General features: G+C 37.3%; 1 long non-coding RNA gene across 1 annotated transcript in view; it reads left to right on the forward strand.

The window, feature by feature from the left end:
- LOC150093638 (uncharacterized) overlaps nucleotides 1-26,649 on the forward strand; it is a 50,261-nt gene that overhangs the window by 19,270 nt on the left and 4,342 nt on the right. The window contains exon 3 of the long non-coding RNA XR_016550298.1: nucleotides 10,162-10,224. This is a non-coding gene — a long non-coding RNA (uncharacterized LOC150093638). The remainder of the gene's footprint in view (nucleotides 1-10,161; nucleotides 10,225-26,649) is intronic.

The following is a 26,649-nucleotide window of genomic DNA, read 5'->3' on the forward strand; positions in this document are numbered from 1 at the left end:
GTATAAGTCTCTGATCAGACCACACTTGGACTATTGTTCTCAGATTTGGTCCCCAGGATTTGAAGGGGATAAATTAACCGTGGAAAGGATACAAAGACGGATGACAAAGATGGTTTCAGGACTGTACAAGGATAGTTATGAGGATCGGCTGAGAGAATGTGGACTGCAGAGTTTGGTGGATAGAAGAAGGAGAGGTGATATGATTGAGACTTTTAAACTGTTGAGAGGTGGTTACAGGGTTGACACTGGGGAGTTCTTTCGCTTGGTTGATCAGCGGGAAGGAGTGATGACAAGAGGCCATCCCTGGAAGTTACGAAAGGAAACTGTGAGCAAGAGGGTAAGGAGTGGTTTCTTTGTGTGGAGGGTGGTTGAGCCGTGGAATGCATTGCCTGATGGAGTGGTGGGAGTGAGAACGGTCAGTGGGTTTAAGGAGTGGTATGATAAACTTTGTGTTTCTCAGGGGGGGACTTCCCCTCGATGAGTCTTGACAGACTTTATGTCTTAGAAAGGACCTCCCTCGATGAGTCTTTTGACTCCTTGGAGGCCTGAATAATAATAATAATAATAATAATAATAATTTTTATGTTGGAACGTGGAGTTAGTAATAATCAGTCCATGTCCTGAGCAGAAATCCAACAGATTACTTTGATGGACCTGTGTTTCACTCAGGATTTCTCCATGAGTGCAGGTCACAAAGATACCTCCAGATTTCAATCTTGAGCTTCTCTCTCTCTTCCATGTTATACCTTAGATTTCACTAGTGGATCTTCCCATTCGTAGGTGGTCTTCCTGCTTTTCTCTTTATTCTTGGTTCCCAGTTGAGTATTCTATATGTCCATCTGTTATCCCTGAGTCTGGCTATGTGACCTGCCCATTTCATCTTGCTTTCATATACTGCAGTTACTACATCTTTTATGCCTGATCTCTTTCTTAGTTCCGTGTTTCTAACATGTTCCATTTTGCTGATGTTACAAATCCTGCGTTCTATTGCACGCTGAGTTATTCTGAGAGTTTCTTCTTCTTTTCTTGTCGTGTTCCATGTTTCTGATCCATATGTGAGTGATGGAAGAATGTCACTATTAAATAGTTTGCCTTTGCAGAGATGTCAAGATTTGGATCAGTAAGTGTTTCTTTTAGTCTGTTGAATGATATCCATGCAGCTTTCTTTATTTTTGCTAGTTCTTCAGATAAATCATTATTCATTTTTATTGTTTGTCCTAGGTAATTGTAGGAGTTAACTTGTTCTATAGGGATGTTATCAATACATTGGTGACTGTCACTTGTGTAGATGTTTTTGATCCATTTTGTTTTTTCTAGATTCATTTCTAAGCCTATTTTACTGCTGTTTGTGTATATTTTTTCACCCATTTCTTCTAGGTCTTTTGGGTTGTAGGATATCAGTACTAGATCATTGGCAAACATAAGGATTTGTAGTTTTTTACCATCTATGCTTATTCTTCCATTTAGGTCTATTTTTCTCAGAATGTATTCTAAAGTGCTGGTAAATAGATTTGGGGAGATCACATCGCGTTGACATACCCCTCTCTTTATATCTATATTTATAGGTTGATCAAATAGGGTTATTTGTGTGGTCTGATTTTTGTTAATTTCTTTTATCATGTGGATGTATGTAGGGTCACATTTATTTCCAGGCACTGATGACTGCATTGTGTTCTATGGTATCAAATGCTTTTTTAAAATCAATAAAGAGGAAATATAGAGGGATTCGGTATTCTCTGCATTTTTCTGTTAGTTGTGAAATGACCTGGATATGATCTATTGTGAAAAGCCTCTTCTGAATCCTGCCTGCTCTCTGCTGGAGTTGTCTCGAGTTTATTTTGGATTCTGTTTAGTATTATTCTGTTCATGATTTTATATATGTGAGAGAGAGTAGACAGATTGGACGATAGTTTTTTATGTCTTCCTTGTTCCCTTTTTTGAATAGAAGTATGGTTTTTGAGGTCTTCCATTCCTCTGGAATCTTTCTTTGTTTGAAGTACCACGTGAATCTGGCAGCCGATGCTTTGAAAATAATTGGTCCACCTTGTTGGATTTCTTCAGCCTTAACATGATCAAGTCCTGATCTTAACATGATCAAGGCTTTACCTTTACTCATTTTCTTAAGGGCATGTTCTATTTCTTCTGGAAGTACATCTAGTATATTGTTTGGTTTTGGAATGATAGGTTCTGAAACTTGGCAGTTAGTTGCATAGAGATCATTATAAAAGTTTTGCACAATTTCTTCTATCCTTTTTCTATTAGTATGTTTTTCTCCATTTTGATCCTGTAAAGCAGAGGGAATCCAATAGGTATTTGCCATTATTATTAGCTTTTCTCCAAATTTTCCCAAAATATTTTTGTATGTCTGACAATCATTTCCTACTCTGCTATTTAGATCCCCAACAAGGACCAACCTTTCCTTTTTCATTCTAAATCCTCAAAAAATTCCTCCACTTCTACCTTAGTAGAACCTTCTGTGGGACCATAAGCACAAATAAGTCTCATTGTCCAGTTCCCCATTCTGATATTTGCCCACATCACTCTATTTGAGACTGCCTGCCATTCAAGAAGATTAGCCTCGTATTTAGTGTTGAATACTATGACTACTCCTTCTTTTCCTTGATTGTCATTTCCTGAATATAACATTTTGTATTTATTGCTCAGAAGGATCTCACCAGTTTTTGTCTTTTTTGTTTCACTCACCCCTATTATGTCGATCTGATTCCTCATCTAATTCTTATCTAATTCCACAGCTAGCTCCATTTCTTTGCCATTCAGGCTTCTTATGTTGATAATACCAATTTTGAACTCTGATAATGTTGAGTTGAGGTGTGTAGAAGGATTTGTTCCAGTAGCTGACTTTTCACTGTTTGCCCTGCTTCCCTGACTAAAATAACTGGGCAACGCCCCAGTAGGCATGAAATTCTGTCATGTTGTACCATCGTTTTGTATTTTGGTTTAAGCCAATAAGAATACAATTTGGTCGGCTAAATTCCAAATTGCCAGCCCATTCTCATTCGTTCAGTATCCAAGTAGATACCTAACAGGGTGCACCATGAGAAGATGAGGATTGGACATTAGGTCAGAAGCCCTGGTCGGTTCTCTGCATACCTTTAAAGGCTATGTGGAAGTCTCCTCTCAGTTATATAGCTTTGACCCTTGAGCATCCCTAGGAGAGGAGTAAGGTAAGGAATTCTATATCACCCAAATTGTTTTCTGTTACATTACAAGTTTTTAGGAACATCTCATGGGAAAACTGTGGAATTAGCGTTAATAGAAAAAGTCTCAATGACTTATGTTTTGCAGACAACACTGTTTTCTTTTAGCAAAAAAAAATAAAGAGGTTCAGGAAATGCTAAATAACTTTGATAGAGAAACCAGGAAATAAAGGTTTAAAGATAAATCCAACTAAAACCAAACTGATTACAAATTCTGATCATACCAAACTAAAATTAACAGATACATAATCATATTGAAATTGTGGAAGACTATCTTGGTCAATTAGTTAGTTTTAAGGAAAAACACGATAAACAAATAACAAAAGAATCACGCAAGGATACAAAGCATATTTGTTGTATAAAGATTAATTGTTAGGAGATTTATTTATATGCCTAAAGAGAAAGCTCTTTAACATATTCATTATTCAGGTGGAATAATGAAAGTGAGGCATGTGCGACAACTAAAAAACAGGAAGACAGGGTTGCGATTGGCCCCAAGAGCCTTAGAGAGATGAATGCTCCACATAACAAAAAGGGGATAGAATAAGAAAAACTATAATTAGAGAAATGATTGGAGTAGAAGATATGTGAAGTGTTGTAAAGCATGTAAGTGGAAAGGGGCTGGCCATATTATTATTATTATTACAAGCTACTCCATGGAGTCCTTGAATCATCCAGGAAGGCCCTAAACATCATGTCAAGCACTATTCAACATTTGCACGGTATCTGTCATACTTTGCTCTGAACTCATTCACAGTCATGGCACCCACAACAGACTCTGGCAACCTATTCCATTCATTCACCACTCTCCAAGCAAATAATCTAGTTCTAACATCCTTGCTAACTACACACTTGGTCAGTTTCCAAGGATGGTCCCTAGTTCTATCACGAGATTTCCTCTGTATTAATCTTGTAAAAACCCTTCAGTAATTTGTGTGCCTCAATCATATCACCCCCACCCACCTCCATTGCTGCCTGTCAACCAATTTCTAACCCACAAATATTGAACCTTTTATCCCATGAGGTACATTCCATAGACCTGCTACAATCTTGGTCACTCACCTCTGGATCCTCTCCACCTTTTCCTCTTTGCCAAGAAACCCAAGTGACCAGATCTGTATCAAATGGGGTCTTATCAAGTCTCGATAAAGAAGAATAATATCCTGCTTGTCTCTGCACATCAAAGTATTCTTCAGTAACCAAGTAATCCAATGAGCTAGCAGCCCAAGAACAGAGTCCTGTGGCATGCCACTAGTCACAAGCCTTCTTCTGGACTCTACTCCTGAATAAACTGCTCTCTGATATCTCTTCATTAACCACCTCCTTAACCACTTCACCAACTTCATATCCATCTCCATGTGCTGCAGTTTATTGATTAATTCCGTGTGGTATCCTGTCAAAGGCTTTTGAAAATTCAATAGTATGACCGTAAACCTTTATCCAACTCAGCTGTCACTGTATTATAAAATTATATACTCTTGCAAAGTGTTCACTTAATAATTCTGCTATTTCTATTTCAACTGATTCAGTTATCTCCCTACCATCGACATTCATTAAAATCATTCTGCCATAAACATTCTTCCTTTAACTTGCAACATATCGAAAGAACTGTTTGGGATTATCCTTGCCCTGCACTGCTAATTTCCTTTCATACTCTACTTTTGCCTTTCTTACCACACTGGTTACCCTTTTGGCCTGGGCTTCTTACTGCTCATATACCTGCCATTACTTCCCTCAAACACTCCTTTATCACTTCCCATGCACTATCAACATTCAGCCTTTGCAGTTCACATGCCATGGTACTGATTCAAGCAGTCTCCTAAGCTTGTCATACTTATCAGCCCTGTAATTCCACATATACCTTCTCTTAAACTGAAACATTAGTAGAATGCCAGATGAAGGGTGGGCAAAATTAAGCACAGAGTGGATACCAAGAGAAGGAAAGGTTGTCCGAGAACAAGATGAAAGTATGATGTACAAAGATTTGACATGAGATGATGGACATTGGTTTAAAACAGACAGACATTGGTTTAAAACAGACAGACTGGAAAGTTAAGAGGGCAACCTATATCCATCAGTGGATGGAAAGAGGCTAAAGAAGAAGATATAGGAAATGATTTGAAAGGAAATATTCAGTTACTTGCTGATGATGATGCTAAACTGGGAAGAGCAATGGTTAATGAAGGTGATGCACTTTGGGAAGAAGAGATCATAAGCTATATACTATATTGATGGAACTGAACTGCAGGAAACTGATGAGTTTAGATATCATATTGCAAAGGTTGCCAAAACAGCACATCTGATTATGTGGTTGTTGAAGAACACTAACAAAGCATGGACAGGAAGGTTATCGTTACCCTATATAAGGCCACATCTGGATGGACTACTTTTTGCAGATCTGGACACCTCATTCTGCAGGGATGAAGAAGTTGTGGAGAGGATCCAGAGGTAAGTGACAACGATTGTGGCAAGACTATGGAATGCTCCCTATGAGAATAGATTGATAGAGCTTCAAAAACAAGCTGATAGATGAAAAAGAGGAGATATGGTAGAAGCATATACGTTATTATTATTATTATTATTATTATTACTACGGGCTACTCCAGGGAGTCCTTAGACTCATCGAGGGAGGCCCTAAACATCATGTTCACACAACTGTTCAACATTGTCACAGTATCTATCATACCTTGCCTTGAACTCGCTCACTGTCATAGCACCCACAACAGACTCTGGCAGCTTATTCCACTCATTTACCACTCTAAAAGTAAAGAACCCAGCTCTAACACCCCTGCTAACCACGCTCTTGCCCAGCTTCCATGGGTGTCCCCTAGTTCTCCCACCACCGTCCTGACCTCAAAAATATCCTCTGAATTAATCCTATAGAATCCTTTTAGCAATTTGAATGTCTCAATCATATCTCCCCTTTTCCGCCTATCAACTAGTTTCTGCAACCCACAAATCTTCAACCTGTTCTCATATGGTTCATTCCATAGACCTGCTATCATCTTAGTCACTCGCCTCTGGATCCTCTCCACCTCCTCCCCATCAAGAAGGAACCGAGGTGACCAAATCTGGGCATAGTAGTCGAGATGAGGTCTTATCAGGGCTTGGTACAGAGGTACAATAACTTGCTTGTCTCTGCTCGTCAAGGTATTTTTCAACAACCAAGTGAGTTGATGAGCTGATTTAGCTACTTTCGCAATGTGCCCCCTAAACTTCATCTCCCTATCCACCAACACTCCCAAGTCCCTGGCCTCATCAATCTCTTGGAGTACAGTTCCACCAATGTGGTATACTGCTGCTAATCTTTTCACTCTGAAATGCATAACCTTACATTTTGTCACATTAAATTGACATCCATTCTCCTTAGTCCAGAACTCCAATCAATCTAAGTCATCTTGCAAGAATTTGACATCTTCTGCATTCGCTATCGCCCTACCCAACTTTGCATCATCAGCGAACAAATGAACTGTCCCACTTAGACCCTTCCCTATATCGTTAATGAACAGATTAAACAGCAGTGGTCCAAGAACAGAACCCTGTGGCACACCACTAGTCACAGGCCGTCTTTTGGACTCTACTCCTGAATAAACTACTCTTTGATATCTCTCCATCAACCACCCAGCTATCCATCTCACCAACCCTATATCCATTCCCATATGTTGTAGTTTACGGATTAGAATTCCATGTGGTATCCTGTCAAACACCTTTGCCAGGTCCAGCAGTATCACTGTAAACCCATTTCCCTTATCCAGTTCAGCCGTCACCTTGTTATAAAACTTGAGCAAGTTACTGAGGCATGATCTACCCTTCACAAAGCCATGCTGTCCTCTGTACAGTATCTCATTTTCATCAATCCATTCCTGTATTTTTCCCTTGACTACTTTCTCCAAGACCTTGACAACGACTCCTGATATGCTGATCGGTCGGTAATTTGCAACCATAGTCTTGGATCCTTCTTTATGCAGTGAAACTATTTTCCCCTCTTTCCACGCCTTCAGGACTAAGCCAGACCCGAGACTCAGATTAAACCACATGGTCAAGGGCACTGATAATTCCTTAGCCGCTTCATGCAAGACCCATGCCGGTATACCATCCAATCCCACAGATGTATTCACATTAAGGTTCTGTAATAGACTATTCACCTCCACTTCATTCATCACAATTCCCGTATAAACTAATGGTTCCTTCATTTTTTCAACGTCACCACCTGGATGATATACTTTTGCAAAGTGCGTGCTCAGTAACTCCACTATATCGACTGGTTCAGTGAACTCTTTACCATCGTCATTCCTTAACTACTACGTTATTAAAAGGTTTTTAAAGGATTGACACAGAAGACTTTTTTCGGCATGTCAGGAAGAGAGAGAACAAGGAATCACCCATGGAAGTTGTGTAATAGCGTGGTTAGCCACATTGCTTCAACCAGGTTTTTTGCTTAGAGGGTGGTGAGTGCAGGGAATGAATTACCAGAGGTAGTTGTGAGTGCTTTGTCAGTCAGTGAATTTAAGAAGAGGTATGATAGGTATTGTGGGGATATTGAATGGCTAGTATGTGAATAATGAATCTCCTGTGGTCTTCCAACTCCATGGACATACATCTTCTTCAACCTTTTGGGTTCTGCCCACTGCTGGACGAAGGTCTCCCCCATGATTTTCCAGACCACTCAGTTTTCTGCCTCTCCCATCCATCTCACTCCTGCAATTTGTTTCAGTTCATCCCTCCACCTTCTTCTCAGTCTTCCTCTTTGTCTTGCTCCATCCATTGGTCTCCATTCTGTTGTTTTTCTAGTCCATCTCCCATCACTACATCTGGCAATATGGCCAGCCCATTTCCACTTAGCCTATTTAATGTACAATAGCCATGACACCTGATTATGTGGTTGGTGAAAAAAATAGACTGTTTGAGATCCTATCCAGGTATTTGTCTTCTTATCTCTTAATGTTATTTTTAGCATACTTCTCTCCATGCGATGTTGTTCTCGGTTTTTTGTTTAGGGCTTCTGTTAAAGTCCATGTTTCTCCTCTGTATGTTAGGACAGGAAGTAACCTCAAGGGTCTCGGCTCTCCTCTGTCGGCAACTGGACCTGGACACTCCTCTCTCTGCAACTGGACCTGGACTGTCCTGCTTAGTAACTGGGGCCTTGCCCCTCCTCTTTCTCTGCCGCCACTGCTCTGGTTCTGACTGCCTCTCCTCTGCCAACAACTGGAGGCCCTTTATGCTCTGCTCAGTCCCCTTTTATTTTGCGATCTCGGGTCCTTGCATTAAGGGTAGTAAATCCCGAAGAATTTGGCATGACTCTTTCATCTTCTTTTAAGTTCGACCTGCTCTTTGTTCTTCTCCGAGCACTCCCCCCCTTTTTTTTTTTAATTATCTTGCCAGTCAGCAGAAACTTGTCTGAACCTAGCGACACTCTTAGATACTAACTTTAAAGGTGTTATGCGCAGAGCTCGCAAACAACTCTCTCTCTCACACACATAACTATAAACAACTTTCTTGTGCTCTTACACATATCTATATACAAAGTTCCGATGGCAAAGCATTGCCTTTGTTTTTGATGTTAAAACAGTAAATACAGTCACTTCCCATAGGGTTAACTACATTAATATTTAGCAAGGTATACATAGAAACAAGGCTATTTACAGTTCTCATGAGACTTGACCTAAAAATTGATGTAAAGCACTTTGGTATTTTTAAGCTACATTGAATTTTACATACAACTAATTATATATTGGGTTTTATCCTTTATCCAAGTGTTGGCAAACAAAGTTTGCGCCTGAAATACTTCAGGCGCAAACTTTGTTTGCTAGCACTTAGATGCCGGCCTGGTTGGCCAAGTGGTTAGCTTATCTGCTCTCCAGCCAAAAGGCTTCAGGTTTAGATCCCGCCGTGGGCATGGATTCGAACAGATTGAGGGAATATGGCTCTTTAAAGTTTGAGTAATAGATGTAGGAGAAGAAATCTGATAGAAATGTACAAGTTAGTAAAGAGATCTTACTGTGCAGACACAAATGAGATTTTGCAGCTTATGGTTGATGGAGATAGAACTTGAAGTTATCCCTCGTAGCTAGCTGGAGATGTTGTTAGGAAGCATGTGAGGTCCAGGTTCTTCTCAAAGTGTGATGAGTGTGTGGAATAGACTACCATTGGATGCCCTCCTCCTTTTATCTACCAAACTCTGTAAGTTACATTTCCTCAATCTGTCCTCATAGCCAACATTTCAAAGTTTGGATATTATCTTTGTAATCTATCTTTGTACCTTTTTAAAGTTTTTTAATTCCTTTGAAATCCAAGATCTGTGTGCAATACAATATGGTTTGATCAAGACTTTATATAATGGAAACACTATCACCACTTTCTTATCTCTTCTGGTGAATCCTTATCAGCATCATGGCAATCTGCTGAGTAGTCTTCATCACTGTTGCAACATGTCCTGAAACTTCAACTCTTTCAACCATCACTTCTAGATAATTTGCTTTCTCCATCCCTTCAGTAAAAATACACCTAGCCTTCCATCTTGGAATGGCAAAATTTTAAACTGTATGCTTAGTTGCATTAAACTGTCATCCCTACTAAAATGTGATATACTCTATAAAAGAAATTTTTAAGTTAGTGAAGTTTTTTTTTTTTTAACAGGTTAATATGGAAAGAAAATTGTACTATGATTGGAGAGAGAGGGGGAGGGAAGAGGTTGGGGTATGACAGGAGGAATCTTGGAAACTGTATAAGAATATCATGAACAAGTATAGATTTTTTTATGTAGAGAGGGGAGTCAGTGAGTGGAAAGCATTGCCACATTGTATTGTGATGATAAACTTGTGGTTGGTTGAGTAGTCGAGCGAGATGTTCTGTGATGACTTTTATCATTTCTTTGTGTCTGATAATAACAATAATAAATATTTGGTTGTTATTTTTAATTATTTGTGTTCTTTTATGCAAACAGCATCATCCATTGGATCGAGACCAAGCTATTACTTATTGGACTGATCATAAAGGAGTTGTCCATGTAAGTTTAATGTTGGATAATTAAATAATAGGATCATTAATCATTAAAATAATTAAATAATGGGATCATTAGATTTATTAATAATTAAATAAGACAGAAATACTAGCAATATTTAAAATTATTTTAAGTATTAAACTAAAATATTACATCATATTCATATATATTTTATATACAAGGTGGCCCATAAGTCACAAATAGGTTTAAAATGTGAATAACTTTTTTGATTATTAATTTTTTTCATTTTATTTTTTTCAGGTATTCTAAGGAACATTTGGGAAATTAATCATGGAAAAGTTTCAAACCAAACAATGAACCAAAATTGTGCAATTTTATTTTGAAAATCAGCATTCTCCAGATCCAACAGCTCCTGACTTTCATTTTCACAAAGACAGGCTCTTTATATGACATGTTCCATGACAGCTGTTAATGTTTCTGACTGCAGTACCCTAATTTCTGCACAAATGCTGTCTCCTTCAGTTGTGGGATTGTCTGGGGCTTGTTTACATAATCCCATAGGAAGAAGTCAGAAGCTGTTGGATCTGGAGAATATTGAAATTGAATGCTGATTTTCAAAATAAAATTGCATGATTTGGTTCATTGTTGGGTTTGAAACTTTTCCATGATTAATTTCCCAAATGTTCCTTAGAATATATATTATTTCTATTCTTTTTTTTTTTTGTTATAAATAAATACAGAACCTGTTTGTTTTTTTTATTAGTTATGAAAAACCCATAAAAATAATTAATAAATAAAAAAGTTATTAAATGCTAAAAGCCCTTCATGACCTATGGGCCATCCTGTATATGGGCATAATTTTCCACTTTATTCAGTAGTATATTTCAAAATTATATTTTTGGTTTTTTTTTTTCATATTTTATCCTAGTATAAGTTAACAATAGATTTCATGTAAAATATCACCATCATCAAATTCCTAATATAATATATATTAGGAATTTGATATATGTTATATTATAATAGATCTGTACACCGGAGGTAAGGGCACTATGTCCATTTTTTTAAGGATTCAAAGTAAACGCTACTTTCCACTTAGTGCTCTTTACCTCATAATGCCCTTTCCAACTGGGTAATCTGCTTATTATTATACACAGACGATAGTGCTTTGCACAGCTGAAAAGAGCACGAAACATTGTGTCCTTTACCTCCGGTATACATACATATATATATGTGTGTGTGTGTGTTCATATTATTTACTGACTGAATTCCGAGAATTAGAAAAATAAATAAATTTAATTTAACACACATGTTTTGTTGGAATGCTGACTTCTTAAGGCGTGAGAACATTAAAAGCAAACATAAAAAACACTGTAAAGAAACATTTCACCACCACAATAACAGACTATGAACTGGAATTAAGTTTGAACTGAAGCTACAGTCTGGGTTAAAGTTCTGTTATTAGGCATACACGAGCGTGTGACTTCATGAGTGCGCCAGTATCTGATGGTAGAGCTATGTGAGTCTGCCAAACTATAACTAAGTTTACTGTTTATGTGAGAAGAATCTAGGATAATTTCTTTGCATTCAACTATTCCAGTCTATTTCATGTCTATGATGTTGTATTCCAGTCTATTTTGTGTCTATGATGTTGTATTCCAGTCTATTTCGTGTCTATGATGTTGTATTCTATTTCGTGTCTATGATGTTGTATTCCAGTCTATTTCATGTCTATGATGTTGTATTCCAGTCTATTTCGTGTCTATGATGTTGTATTCCAGTCTATTTCTTGTCTATGATGTTGTATTCCAGTCTATTTCGTGTTGGCGGCCTTCATTGTTTGTGTTCACTGAGAACAGGACATGGCTTGAGAGGGCACGTGCTCTGGTTGTTCTACTATAAGCGATGTCTCTCTGATGTTCTTCGAGATGCAGGAGGATGGACTTCTCAGTTTGGCCATAAAATGGCTTCCCACAGTCACATATGATTTGATATACACCTGGAAACTGAAGATAGTTATGAGCCTGTTTTGGTTGACTTAGAATTGAGCTGAGTTTAGGAAGAGTGGAAAAGCACGTTTTTATATTAAATTTTTTCAAAATTCTTCTTAGTTTCTGGGAGAGCGAGCTGATGTACGATAAAGAAATATAACCCTTGGGGTTGTTCTGTGTCTCTGTGTTGTTTTGGGGACGGTGGTATAGTTGTTTATTGATAGTTTTTGAAGAGTAGCCATTATTTATGAAGGTTCTTTTGAGATGTTGTAGTTCATTTTTTAGCTCCTCCTCATCTAACAATACAGACCTGGCACGATGAGCCAGAGTGCAGATGATACCTAACTTCTGTGCTGTCTGAAAGTTTGATGTCTAAAAACAGCAGAGATCCATTTTCTTCAATTTTGATGGTAAACTTGATATCTGGGTGGAAGTTGTTTAAGTGATTTAAAAAAATGTGAAGATTATCTATACTGTATTCCCAAATAAAGAATATGTCATCCATGTAACGGAGCCAGATTTTAGGTTTAAGTGTAGCAGTAGAGATGGCCTTTTCTTCGAAATCCTTGAAAAAAATGTTGGCTAGTATTGGAGACAGGGGCTGCCTATTGCTAATCCCTTATTTTGTTTATAAATTTTTTCTTCAAACTTAAAGTAGCTTGAATTAATACAGTGTGACAGCAGAGCAAACATCTTTTTTTGAGATTTGTTACTTAAAATATTGAGAACCTCTTGAGTTGGAACATTTGTGAAGAGTGCAACTTCATCAAAGCTTGCCATAATATCTGAATTCTTGAGCTTTATATTTTTAATTTTGGAAATGAAGTCTGTTGAATTTTTAATGTAAGAAGGAGATTTTCTTGCTAAACCTTTTAAGGAGGATGCTAGATATTTTGATAACTTATATGTAGGTGAGTTAATACTATAAACAATTGGCCTTAGTGGGCAATTTTCTTTATGTACCTTTGGAAGGCTGTATAATCTGGGGATAATCCACTCACAACACAAAGTCTAACGTACCAATCCTTAAACTCATTGCATATTTGCAGTTTTACTAGCTTCTCAGGCAATGCATTCCATTCTCCCACCACTCTCTATTCAAAAAACTTTCTTCTCACCCTCTTCTCACTAGTTCCTTTTGCAACTTCCAGGATGGTCTGTGGTCTTTGTTCCTTCTCCTGTTCTACCATATGAAAAATCTTCCCAGTGTCAATTTGATAATAGCTTCTCAACAATTTAAATGTCTTATTCATCTTCCATCCACCAAACTCTGTAGTTTGCATGTCTTCAGTCTCTTTCTCCTCATAACCTGCATTGTACAGTACTGATATTATTTTTGTTATCCACCTCTAAACCCTCTCAAAGATTATTGTCTTTAAATCCCAATGAGCAGATCTGAGCACTGGAATCGAGATATGATCTGATAAAAGCTTTATACAATGAAACTGCACTACTTTTATTTCTTCTGGTCAATGTTTTTATTCTTCTGAAGACCCAATGGAGTCAAAGACTCATCTAGGAGGTCCTTTTGTTATACACGCAGCTCATCAAACCGTGCCTTAAACACACTCGAATTCTCTGCAGACACCACACTCTCAGGCAAGGCATTCCAGTCATTCAAAACTCTGCTTATAAAAGACCTACTTCTCACTCTCCTCCTTAATACAGCTTCCAGGGATGACCTCTGGTTCTCTCCTGATGATCACTCACCTTTTTTGCACTGTCCTTCAGTATTACCTCCACAGTTCTTCCTTGGAGATAGATAAAGATCAATATAAACTGTTTCCTACTAGACTCTAAATTGCATCTTCTCAACCTTTCCTCATATTTGACACTCCAGAGGAGACTGACTAACCAGGTAACCAAATCTGTTCACAGTAATCCATGTGTGTCCTAATCAAAGCCCTATACAATGCAATAAGAATATCCTTACTTCTACAAGTCAGTATCCTCTGCATCATTCCCAGAATTTGTTGTGTTTTCCTCACAATTTTGGCAATGTGTCCTCTAAATTTTAGATCCTTATCCACCATCACCCCAAGATCTCTTATTTCCTCCACCTTCAGCAATATATCCTCAACCAAGCATAAATTCTGCATCCCATCTTTGTTTCCCAAATTTTAAAACCTTACATTTTGCAACATTGAACTGGCATCCCTACTCACATGCCCATTCACTCAATTTATTCAAGTCTTCTTGTAGGGCCACAACATCTCTACTCTTCATAGTTCGTCCCAACTTTACATCATCTGCAAACAACTAAATATCCCTATCAAAATCTTTGCCAATATCATTAACATACAGGTTAAACATCAATGGCCATAAAACCTTACATTTTGCAACATTGAACTGGCATCCCCACTCCCGTGCCTATTCACTCAATCTATTCAACTTGTCTTGTAAGGCTGGAACATCTGCTGTACTCCTCAGTTCATCCCAACTTTGCATCATCTACAAACAACTGAATATCCCCATCCAAATTTCTCCAATATCATTAACATACAGGTTAAATTACAATGGTCCTAAAACAGACCCCTGAGACACACCACTAGTGACTTTCCTCTTCCTGGATATTGCTCCCCAATACACAACTTACTGATACCTATCAAATAGCCAATCTCAAATCAGTGCACTAGTCTAATATCCACCCTCATCTGCTGTAGTTTGACTATCAATTTATCAGGCGATAATCTATCAAACACCTTTGCAAAGTCTAAGTATATTACTGTGTATCCATCTCCTTTGTCCAATGAAGCCAACACTTTAACCATGACAACTAACACACAGATAGTTCTATAACACAGTTATAGACCTGTGTTATATAAATCAGAAACTATTAACTGTTTCTGATTTATTTCGAATTCAAAATAAATCAGAACAGTTTTTCAAAATACCTCTTCCATTTTTCTCTATCATGTAAGGATTTTTCACAAAATGGATCTCAATATTACAGTAAAATAACTTTAAAACACATTATATTAAGTAAAATAGCTTTAAAACACATTATATTAAGTAAAATAACAGTATTTAAAATTTTCCGTAAACATTTTTGGAATGAAAGTATTGGAAAAAAATTTTTAATTAAAGTAATTAAAGATTAATTTTTAGTACATACTTTATATTTTGTTGTGGTGTCATTTTTCTTTTTCCTTCAAAGCTTCTTTTTGAAATTTTTTTGTGAAATTATTTTCCCGGGTCGTCTCTGTGCAACATCCAGCAATAGTCCACCACCATGTTGACATTCCACCTGCCCTGATACCTTCTTTCCATCACCTTGATGTCTTGGTGGAATCGCTCTCCTTGCTTTTCACTGACAGTTCCCAGATTCTCGGGAAAGTAGTCTAAATGGGAGTTGAGAAAGTGCACATTTAAGCTCATGGAGCATCCCAAATCCTTGGATTTCTATAGCATGTCTTCCACAATCATTTTATAGTTGGGGTCCTTGTGATTTCCGAAAAATTTTGCACCACCTCTTTCAAAGCTTTCCACACTTCTTTTTCAACAGTTGCCAGTTTTTCTTCAAACAGTTTATCCTTCATAAGTTTCCTGATGTCGGGACCAATAAAAATACCTTCTTTCAATTTTGCTTTAAATAATCCCGGAAATTTTGCACAGATGTATTTAAAACACTCTCCTTCTTTCGACAAAGCCTTGACAAATTGCTTCATCAATCCCAGCTTTATGTGTAGCGGGGGTAAAAGGATTTTTTCCCGAGCACCCAAAGTTTCATGTAACACATTTTTACTTCCAGTTTCTAATGTGACTCTTTCTGACCATTCCTTCTTGATCCAATATTGCTCTCGATCTCGGCTGTTCCCACTTGCACAAAAAGCACGGGTATTTGGTGTATCCCAAAATCAAAAGCCATTACAAAAATCACTTAAAACACAGTTAAACGAATTTTAATGAATGACATCAACACTATTACACGACACTACATAAAAACATTAAAAAAACCGCAAACACGTTAAATTAAATCTTCACACTAACTTAGAAAATATGCCACCTTTCAGAAATATGATAACCTTAGTAGTCAATGACTAAAGTTCAACTAAAGAATCACACAAGAAAATGTGTCTGTGACAACAGGAAAGTCATCCATTATCTTGGCGAATCAGATTCAAAGTAGCCACCTGCACTTTTACTGCATACCTCCCTCCTTCTCCTATTAAGAATGAGAAGTTTCGTGGAAATTTCTTTATTTACCATAAAAAGGCACTTCAAAAAAGCACTTATACAACTAATTAGCTGTAAATAAAGGAGAATGAAAATAAATACCAATGCGCTGAATTTTAATCCAAATACTACTGATAAAAACGATAAAATTAGAAATTGGATAAAATTTTGAGTGATGGAATTTTTTTACTATTTTTTCTGAACTCAGCACCTAAACATCTATAAGAATCAATTATTACTTCTCAGACAACTTTTCCATTGCAGGCCTGTGTAATTTGATGCTTGAGTTCTATCACCTCCCTTATGAAGCTGCACAATCTTGCCCTCCTTCCACTCCTTTGGAACTCAATCCAGTGCAAGAGTCATGTTAAAAATTTTTTTCAAGGAAGATGTCAACTCCCTGGCACATTCCTTCAGAATATGTGGTGATATATTATGAAGTCTCACAGCCTTATTAGCATCAAGTTTGCTCAATTCCATACACCTCTTGCTCATTTACACTCAATCTCTCCTCTCCATCATCAACTGCTCTCAATCTCTTCATGATGTCACATTCACAAGAATGAAAGATATTTATGAACTTCTCATAAAATATCTCCGCTATATCTAATGCAGCAGTTGTCCTTATACTATTTTCTCCAGTCAATGTCATCCTTCCATAATGATTTTTTTTTTTTTACTGGTTACATATCGAAATAACTCTCTAGGATTCTTTTTGGCTTCATTAGCTAACTGCTGCTCATACTTCACTTTTGCTACCCTTACCAATCAAGTCACCTCCTTGCCTGGTCTTTGTAATCCTCATGGAATTGGTTATTATCACTTCTCTTATGCTGCCTCCATAATGTCTTTTTTCTCTGTATCGCATGCTTAATCTCTTCATTCATCCATTTCACACCTACCTTATTTAACCTTGTGACTCTTGGAATACATTTAGATATTGCTTCTACTAGATAGTTCTTGATTATCTCCCCACGTTGCGTTGATCTCCTTTCCAGCTAACTTCTCATTCCATGCTACACCTGAAAGCTGTTTCCTGAGCTTCTCATAACCACCAGCCTTGTAGTTCCACATATACCTATTCCTCACAGAGGTCCTCACATTGCTGGCAACCACCCAAGTAATCACTTCATGGTCACTCTCACCAACTGGAAGGTGATTTGACACTGTCATTTATAATTACATCCTCTGATGAGATGATCAAATCCAAAATCCTCAATCCTCGTGTACCCTCTGTTACATACTGTCTGAGATAGTTGCCCCTCAAAAACTCAAGAAACTCATTTTCTTTACCTCCAGTTGCCATCTCATCATCCCAGTCTATATTGCCATAATTAAAATCACCCATAATGATTATCCTTTTCTTATTTGCTTGGCTAATTTGATTATACATTTCATTATCACCACCATCCACATTACCTGGTCTATAACAACATCCAACCAAGTATTTGATTCCCTTCACCTCTATCTCACACCATACTGCTTCAAAACCACTGGCACTATTTCCTTCTTGCATCTCTACTTTGTATGGACATAACTCTTTCTCTATCATCAATAGCACTCCTCCCCCCCCCTTCCTTTTTACCCTTTCTATCCTCATGAAACACATCATGCCCTTTCTCAATATTGCAGCAATTCTCTGAGATTATTATTATTATTATTATTAAGGCCTCCATGGAGTCAAAAGACTCATCGTGGGAGGTCCTTTCTAAGAAATACAAGTCTACCAAGACATCGAGGGAGGTCCCTCCTAGGAAATACAAAGTCTATCATACCACTCCTTAAATGCCTTATTTTATTGTTGTTTTCCATATTATTATTATTTGACACCTCCAGGGAGTCCAAAGACTCATAGAGGGAGGGCACCTGCTCTGCAACTCTGTCTCAACCACTCAATCCACCAACTGACTGCAACTACACCAACGCCATAGATGGCATTGATGGTAGATTTCCACAGACAAACAAACATCCATGTTAAAAAAACATCCATGCCCACAGCAGGATTCGAACCTGCAGCCTTTTGGCTGGAGAGCAGATACACTAACCACTTGGCCAGCCAGGCTGGCATATTTTAATAATTTGATCAATATATATATTGAATAGAGTTGAATATAAATACATTCCTGTCTTGCATCTTGATTAATTTCAATCTCTTCTGTTAATTTATTACCTAACTGTAAGTTTATTTTTGTGTCTTTATATAAACTTTATATAGCTTATACTAAATGTAATGGATATCCTTGTTTTGTTTTTTTTCATTATACTCCATAGTTTTTCTCTATGTATTTTATTAAAAGCTTTCTTATAATCTACAAAGGCCAAATGATTCTCCAAATTAAATGCTCATTGTTTATCAGTATTTTTTTTTTAAAAAACATATTGTCTGTACATGATCTTCCATGTCTGAAACTATTTTTGTTCTTCTGAGAGTAGATTGTTTGCAATATTTTATTCAGAATTTTACTGTAAATTTTGTAACCTATATTTAATAAACTTATTCCTCTGTAATTTCCATGGTTGTTATTATTATGTGACACCTCCAAGGAGTCCAAAGACTCATTGAGGGAGTACACCCACTCTACAACTCTCCATCTCCACCAACTACAGTGAACCACATCATCTACACCAATGCCATCTGCTTGGTACTAGTATTTTCACATTTAAACATCCATGCCGACAGCAGGATTTTAACCAGCAGTCTTTTGACTGGAAAGCGGATACGCTAACCACTCAGCCAACCAGGCTGGTCATCTCTATATCCTTTCTTAAAACTTGAAATGGGTTTCTAATCGTACATTGCCATTATGTTGTCATCGGTTATAAAATAGTTTCTAAAATTCTTTGTCAACATTGTTAAATGATTTTCAATAGTTACAAATAAAACTTTGATGTGTTGCTCTTCTGCCTTGTGGGTTTTGATAAATTCATCCAAATTTGCAAACATTTCTAATTTTTGTTGCTTTACCTTTTTTGTTCCATAGCTTTTAACAAAAAGCATTAACTTTCTCACTCATCTCTAAGATATGTGTAGTTTTCCTTGGAGTTACAGGTTTAATATATTTAGTTTCTCAAATATGTCCACCAAGTAGCTCAATTTCATCACAAATAAGTTGTGATGAAACTTCTAAACTTCTCTGCTTCTTGGTAATTTCCTCTTCCAAGAAGATCACAATTTCATCTCTTAATTCATAAACATGTTGTAAGCATTTTCCCCGTGATAACCATCTTGTCTCGCAGTAAATTAGTAATGCTGAATGTTCTGCTCCAGCCATGTCTTTGCAAAGTTCAGAAAACAGTCTTGATTTTAAGGGCCTAATTTTTATATAATTCACCATGGTTATAACTGTTGTTAACACAATGTTTAGACCAGGATTCATTTCCTATGTAGCAAGAGCTTCTCTTATGAATCGTGCAATGTTTCCAAATACATTGTGGGGATTTTTCTCTCACAAGGGCTTGTAAACTTTTAAACCTTCCAGACATAACTTGAGCACTGTCAGTGCAAATTCGAACACAATTTTTCCAGTATGTTTGCCTTGCATATAAAATTATCCAATATTTTGAACAATTCAGGTGCTGTAGCTTTTCTTTCTGTCGATTTACAAAACAATATCTCTTCAGCTTCTGATAATCCATCGCAAAATCGAACATACACAATTAAATGACAATCCTTGTTGCTATCTGTTGCCTCGTCAAGCCAAATTGAGAATAATTGGTCACAAAGCTTCAACAAAAGTTGTTGCTGTATATCTTCACATATATCACCAATTTGCTGAGCAACAGTATCATTTGATAGAGGTATGCACTATAGTTGTTTAGCAAAACTTTCTCTAAGCATAGTTTCCACAATATCAATTGCAGCTGGCAGAATTAGGTCTTCTCCAATAGTGTGGGGCTTTTTGCACCTAGGTATTTTATATGCAACTTTATAAGAAGCTAGTAAAGCTTTTCAATCTACAGACAAAGCTTTTTTAATGCTACATTTTTGCCTTTCGAAACATTTCAGTTCAGCAGCAAAGACCTCTCAAGGTTTGTTAACATACTCCTTATGAAGTGTTTCCAAATGTCTTTTAAGTTTATTCAGTTGCATGCTATCAGCTGCCAAAATTTTCAGCCGCATCATTTACTTCAGTCTTTGTAAAAACCGAAATCTAAATATTCTGCTGCATACTTTCTTGATTTTACTTTTGGAGTGATATTCTGTGAACCTGAATTTGTTGACGTTGATGCTCCTCAGTTGTCAGATGCCTGCTTACATCCAATTAAAAATTTATCCATTTTTCTATGCTAGAAAAGATTGTTTTATAGCTTGTATCATAGTTCTTGCAAATAGGAGCAAAATAATGCCAACCATCTCCTTCTCACTGTTAGTCACTGTTACAGTGTTACTGCCTTCTTGCCATTTCAAGCTTTATTTATACTCGCAGAAACATTTCCAGAACATTTGAGACTTCCTGTGATGAAATCGCTAATGTTTCTGAAAGGCCGATACAATTCAACGGTCTGTGCAGTGAATTGTATACAATTCACTGCCAGAAGATGTATACAATTTTTGAAAGATTTGATGATGTATTTAAATTTGTATGAATATTTAAAAATTTTAATTAATTCCTAGGGTTTTTTTTTGTTTTGTTTGTTTTGTTAACTTTTATGGATTTTGTCAGTGTCTCAACACAAAAATTGCAGGGGGGGGAGCACCACAAAAACTAATATTAAAAAATGGGGCACACATGAAAGAAGGTTGATAAACACTGCTCTAGGGTTTTGCTTTATTTAATTTATTTCTCTCTCTCTCTCTCTCTCTTTCCCTTTCAATTGAGCAAGCCACTGCACATCAATAATGTCTTTCTTTAATTTATCATATGCTGCCTGCTCTGTACTTCCACATATCTCTCTTGTTCCATGAAGCTTTTACCTGCTTAGCCATTCCCTATGTCAAAACCACATGATCATTTTCTCTACAATTGGTGGCATTGTGATATCACATGCACAGCTCATTATAGCGTAACTTAAATGCATTCACTGAATCTGCACTCATTACACTTTCAAGTAATCAGGAAATGCTTGAATTGCTTGAAATCACCCATCACTCTCCACACAAAAAATCTACTCCTCATCCCCCCTCCCCCTGCTCATGCCCTCCTTATACAGCTTTCAGGGATGCTCCCCCCCCCTTGTTATAATAAGTAAGCAGACTGCTAAATCATGATTTTCCTTTAGCAAACTTATGCTCTCCATTAAAGAGAATTCTGCTGCTGTCAACCCAGTTCTAAATTCTTGTCCTCACTAGTTTCTCCAACACCTTGACCACAACTCCAGACAAGCAGATTGGCTCATAATTCAAAGCCTTATTCTTATCACCCTTTTATAAAGCAAAACAATTTTGCCCTTTTCCACTACTTTGGAACTTGGGCCAATCTAAGACTCATGTTAAAAAGGTAAGTTAAAGCTGTTGTTAACTCCTTGGAACATTCCTTCAAGACATGCAGTGATATACCATCAAGTCCCATGGCTCTGTTGACAAGTGTACTTAATTCTCAGATACCTGAGAGTGTGGTATCTGCAGAGAGAGAGTTTGGGTGTGTTTAAGGTACGATATGATAAAAGGACCTCTCAGATGAGTCTTTGACTCCATAGGGGTCTTGGGTAATAATAATAATATTTTGTCTTACTGGCCTCGATCTTACACCAGACTGCTTCAAATGAACAGCCTCCCTCCCACCTATCTGCTATTCTTTTTTCACTGCAATTCGTTCACTATCATCAGCAGTATCCTCTCCCCCATCCTATCTTCTCTATCTTCCTTGAAAATACTAAACCCTGCACATTCTATCCCTGTAACTACATCATCTGCTGTTAACCATGTCTCACTAATGCCTATAACTTTTGGGGCGGTTGCACTAACCAATGCCAAAAACTCCTCCCTCTTGTTCCTGATACTTCTGGCATTAGTGTATGGAAACTGCAGCAACCCTTTAGGCTCCCACCCACCCTTACTTCTTAAATTGACTACCCTATTCAATATTTTGGCTCGAGAGACTAGATTCTGCACTTGGTGATTCACACGGTCACTCACCTCATGGGTGTCTTCACTCTCTCGCTTCCTCCCCTGCATCCACCCGAATTGCTTAAGTTTTCCTGAATTTGCACTTCAGAATGCTCAGTTAAACAACACCAAAACCATTTAGATGCAATCCATCAGCATCATATAAATCCTTCTTTCCATCAAACATCATTCTGTAATCAAAAAATCAAGTTATGATGTCCCAGTGGATGACTCTTTGTTTTCCCTTTCATCCATAGACAAAAAAAATTTCTTCTCCTATAAAACCCTTTTAGTAACTTATACATTTCTATCTTATTACCTCTCTTCAATTTATCAGTCAACTTCTCCAATCCACAAACTCTTAATTCATTCATGCTGAAAACATTTGACAAATCATTCGCAACCTTGGTTACTCGCCTCTGGATCCTTTCCACCTCCTCATTCTCAACAAACCCAGGAATGTTATGCAGTATATGATCTTTCCATCCCAGAAGTGTGAGGTGGAGATCAACAGAGTTTGGAGGTATTTAATGAGATATGTGAAGACAGGCAAATGTGTTTAGGCAAATTATTTTAATGAAAAGAAGAGAATCATCATTATGGATAATTTTAATTATGAAAATACAGATTAGAATGAAAAATATTGGAGTGAGAAAGATATATTTCTTGAACTGCTGAAAAGTACTACTTTAGGCAGTATGTAATAGATGGCAGATGAGGATCAAGAGGTGTGGATTTTTTTATATTTTATTATTATTATTATTGCATTAAGATTTTACTGTAAATGAGATTCCAGATCTATTGCCAGGTGCTACCTAGTTACTCACCTAGGTAATGGCAAAATTATGAGGATTTCTGACAAAAGAATATATGTGGAATATACAAGATGAACAATTATGGAATGCTGAGGAGCTTGGAGTAATAGCATGGAATAAAGAACTGCATGGAAAGGAGATCAGTACTGCTTAGGCACTGGCTAAAAATATTTGATAATGGCAATACCTGGGTGTATTCCAAAGGTTAGAAACTTAAATGGAAGAGCATGCGTAAAATGGATAAATAATGAGGTTAACCATGAACTTAAGCCACATGAAGAGTATAAAGGTAATAAGCTTGTAACAAAAGAAAAATGAGCTCCAAAAAAATCCCAGGAAATTCTTTTAGTATGTGACCAATAGAAAAAAAAAACGATAAGGGAAGAGGATATTAGTTGATAGAAATAATCGGCAGATAGTTGCTGTGAAGGATACAGTTGACTATTTTAATGAGCAGTTCATTTCATGATGCAAGTGCAGTTTGATTCAAAACTTAGGAGAGTGGTATACTGGAGGAGGGATTAAAAGTGAGCAAGTCTGATGTGTTATGAGAAATTAAGTATGCATATTGATAACAAGAAGTATGAATTTGACATATCACTACATGTTTCAAGGGAATGTTCCAGGACGTTTTTACAGTAACTTGACATGCTTGTTTTAACCCTTGCTTCATCAAAGACTAAAAGAGTGTAAGCTCCTGTCTTTCATGTCTGCTCCTTGAAACTTTCAACACCTGGACTGATATAACCCATCTCTTGCTTTTGAGTATCATGTTTAGCATGTTCTTCCATCTGGTGACCACCTTGTTCTCCTTTCTGCAGTCTTTTTGCTGGAATTTTGTGCAAATTAACATGTCATGCTTCAATGCAAACTCAAGCATTCTTTCACCTCTTTCATGCTTTTTCTATATTCATATGTGCCCATTATTCTTTCCCATAATTTTTTTCCAAGTTGCTATGCTGCCAAAAGGCTGAATAAGGTTGGTGTAAAATGAATGAATGAGAAGCTTAAGCTTGAAATCTGCAATAAGAAGATACTTAGGTAGTACCAGATGAATAACGGTAATAATCAGTTACATGAAGAGTATAAACAAGTCAAAAGAATCACTCTTAGTAAGAAAAACAAAAGTGTAGTATGAGCAGAAATTGGCAAATCAGGTGAAGAAAGCCATAGAGAGTTTTTTTAGATATGTGGCAAGTAGAAGGAAGAATGATCATGGTGAGATGATGTTAATGGTAACTGGTTTAGAAGACATTGTGCAGGTATTCATTGATCAATTTATAAGGGTGTTTCATCCTGATCAAGGTGGAGTCAGGAGGAACTTAAGTGTAGAGGACATAAGGAGAGGATGGCTTAATTGTGAGTGAGCAGGAGGTATTTGAGAAAATAAATAACCTTGATGTCATCAATAAGGTGATAGGATTTAATGACATATCACCATGCATCTTAAGGGAATGTTCCAGGGAATTGGCAATAGCATTGGCATGCCTGTTTAATAAGAGACTTACAACAGCACAGGTTCCAAGAGAGTGAAAGGAAGATAACATTGTTCCAACGCATAAAGGTGGTGATAAGATTGTAGCTTCGATTTATAGTCCAGTCTGTATATCTGGAGTTGTGGTGAAGGTACTGGAGAGATTGGTGAGAAGTAGAATACAGAAATGGGTTGATAACAGCAGTATTCTCTGTGATTATCAAGCATGGGTTTGTTAAGGGGAGATCATGTTTCACTAACTTACTTATCTATTATAACAAGGTGACAAATACCTTTGACAGGGGAGATGCATATACAATAGTGTACTTAGATTTTGCAAAGGCTTTTGACAGACTGCCACATCACAAGCTCTTAAATAAATTGAAAAAGATGGGATTGGAAAACAGACTTCTGAGTTGGATCAGTGACTGGCTGTTGGATAGGTATCAGAATGTGTTAAAGGTACCAAGCAATTTTATAAACTTGGTTTTAATCCTATTTCCCAAGTAAGCAAAAAGACAAGTAAGTCAAGTTTGTCAACAAGTAAGTCAACTTGACTTACTTGTCTTTTTGCTTACTTGGGAAATAGGATTAAAACCAAGTTTATAAAATTGCTTGGTACCTTTAACGCATAGTATACCCAAGGTAAAAAAACTTTCTATATAGGTATCAGAATGTTGTATGTGGGGGGGGGGGTGCAGTATCCCGAAAGAGAAAGGTTACTAGTGGTGTGCTGCAGGGATTAGTTTTTGTGGCCATTGTTCTTTAATTTGCATGTTAATGCTGTTGGGATGGGTTTAACTGGGGAGAGCAATGCAGAGTCAAGCTGATGTTATGGCCTTACAAGAAGACTTGAATAAATTGCATGAATGGGCAGGTAAGTGGAATTATCAGTTCAATGTTGAGTTCTGAGATTCGGTAAGCAGCGATGGGATGCAAAGTATACACTTGGTGGAGAAACTTTAACAGAAGTAGAGGAGATGAGAGATCTAGTAGTGATAGACAAGGACCTGAAATTGAGGTGCCACATTGCATAGGACCCTGACATACAGAAATAGAGAGGTTATGATGCCATTGTATTAGGCCTTGATCAAGCCTCATATGGATTATTATACACAGGTTTGTTCAGCAGGTTTCATTGTGACGAGGAAATGTTGCGAAGGGTCCAGAGAAGATATTCACAAAGGTGGTTAGTGATCTTTGGAATGTGGAATAAAAGGATAGATTGAGAGAATGTAAGTTGCAAAGCCTCGTAAATAGGAGGAAGAAAGGGGGGAGGGTATGATGGAGAAATATAAGCTAGTCAGAAGTTATCAGGTTATCAAGAGGGGATAGAACCTCTTGTTCTATCCCCTCTCCCATTCTATGGAAAAGATTTTCCATAGAATGGGAGAGGGGATACAACAAGAGGCCATCGCTGGAACCTGTATAAGGAGGGTGTGAGCAGAGGAGTGAGGAGAAGGTTCTTTGCATGAAGAGTGGTTGGTGAGTGGAATGCATTGTCTGAGTGTGTTTTGAATGTAGACACATTGAATCACTTTAAGGCACGGTTGGATGAGCATCGTGTGCAATGGTGTATACCTCCCATGATGAGTCTCTGACTGCATGGAGGTCAGATGTTAATAATAATAATAATAACTCTGTTCCTTCTTCAGTACTTTCTGAAGTGGGTGTAGAGACCTGGATGACTGTGATGTTAAATGGTCTTTGATGCAAATCTTGCCATTATTATTCATTCATTAACTTGTTTGTATCCTAGTAATGCATCTCTTCCTCTTTTATTGAGAAGACATCCACCCCTGCTTCCTGTTTTGTACTATTCCCAGACCAGATGATTCTTCCACCATTCATCTTACCTTAGTCTCCAGCACATCTCACTGATATTGATATCACTCCATCTCCTTGCAAAGCTTCCAGGAGTCCATAAAGTATGGACATTATGCATGTTTCAAATACTGAGTACTCTAGATG

This window comes from Typopeltis vanoorti, chromosome 23 (genome assembly GCF_054136105.1).
Source record: "Typopeltis vanoorti isolate ZY-2024b chromosome 23, IOZ_Tvanoo_1.0, whole genome shotgun sequence".
Taxonomy (NCBI): Eukaryota; Metazoa; Arthropoda; class Arachnida; order Uropygi; family Thelyphonidae; genus Typopeltis; species Typopeltis vanoorti.